The sequence below is a fragment of the Lactuca serriola genome, chromosome 3, assembly GCF_051521515.1.
Source record: "Lactuca serriola cultivar US96UC23 chromosome 3, Lser_US96UC23_V15, whole genome shotgun sequence".
Taxonomy (NCBI): Eukaryota; Viridiplantae; Streptophyta; class Magnoliopsida; order Asterales; family Asteraceae; genus Lactuca; species Lactuca serriola.
Window position 1 is genome coordinate 296291735 of NC_136410.1, and position 1578 is coordinate 296293312.

At 32.9% G+C, this 1578-nt stretch overlaps 1 long non-coding RNA gene across 1 annotated transcript; it reads right to left on the reverse strand.

Annotated features, from left to right (window-relative positions):
• Positions 1–335: 335 nt before the first annotated feature.
• LOC145094939 (uncharacterized) lies at positions 336–1306 on the reverse strand. Its single transcript, XR_013703657.1, has 4 exons — positions 1130–1306; positions 910–966; positions 718–822; positions 336–453 (listed from the first exon to the last, which is right to left on the reverse strand). It is a non-coding gene; the product is annotated as an uncharacterized LOC145094939 (long non-coding RNA).
• Between the last annotated feature and the right edge of the window lie 272 nt (positions 1307–1578).

Here is a 1578-nt window from a genome sequence, read left to right on the forward strand (position 1 = left end):
CTCTACAAGTGATACAGACATCATATATTCTTAACAAAAAGATAATACGTTGTTATAAGAACTCTCAATCAATTGACATTGTGTTCTGATAAAAAGATTATGACCCTCCACTTATTCAAAAAATCAAAGAAAAAAAATTCCTTGTGTTTTCACTTTCTTAATAATTTTGAGTCCGGTACATGAAGATGAAATCCCTATTTCGTATAAATAATAAACTTCAGATTCAAACAGGACAACTCAGTTGTTATATATAATGACAATCAAACTATATCAAACACAAACAAATTAACCACTGCACATGTTAAATGAAAAAAGTAAAGCATATGACAGTGAGCAATTAAAAAAATAGAAAAACCTCCCAAAGATTGAGAAAGAAAGGTTTGGTTCTGCTTCTTAGGTATGAGTATAATGGATGAGCGGAGAACAAAATCTCTCCAACGGCTTCAATTTCTCCTGCAGTGTATCCATTTTACAATGTTATAAGATCCCTCCCTATGTAATACCCAAAATACCCTTTTGAAATTTTTTGTAAAACTTGCATATTATTCTTCCAGATTTCCATTATTATCATCTACTATGAAGGTCAAATCTTCATAAAGAATAATGAATTAACACATATATGTATATGTGTATACATATATACACATACATATACATATATACATATAAAGAATAATAAGAAATTTTACTTTTACTTTTAACTTGAAAAGAAATTACCCATGGATCATCTCCTATAGCTGGACCATTACTCATCAACAAGCTTTGAGAAATAAGAATCTGACTCCATTAGCTTGGAGGGTGCATCATATTAAATCATTTCACCTATTATTCATGAAATTTTACTATTTTGTAGAGGGTAATTGTGTTATTTTATGAGATATATGGGTTTCTGAAGAATAATATACATACCAGAGGAGAGGACCATGGCCATGTCACTGTCTATAACAGTTGGAATCATATGAGCAACTGTTCCAAGTAAAATGGCTGTATTAGTGGCAGCAAAACTGAAAAAAAACAGTTATACTCAGGGACCAAAAGCAAGTAACCATTCAATTCCATCCCTGATTCAATCATATTGAACACTACCTTAGCTTTGTACAGGTAGGTATAGTTTAAGAAGGACACTAACCAGGTCCAGGTGGAGGCTTTAACAAATCAAAAGAAGCATGCGAGCCCCCATCTCTTTTCTTTTCATTTGATAAGATTTGTGATTCGTCATGGCCCTCTGATGCTTCTCCTTCCGGTTATTTATCTTTTAAAATTCCCAACCCCACATCAGACATTCCATCCATTGGTGGCATTGCTGCTCCATTAGTCCTTCACAAGTCACAATCATTACTATACAAGAAAATAGTATATTTTTATGATTCTTGCTCTTACCCGATGTTGGTTTTGTTATGGTGGGTAAGTTGTACATAAGATGAGAACCTAGGTAAAGAATTATGTACACATGCTAAAAGATAACTTACAGCAAAAAAACCACCAGCTTCTTTCCCAGCATCCACAACTATATGAAATCCTTCCAATGGATTTCCTGTAATACATAGCAAGTAAGAAAATAAGCATGAGAGAAAGAAA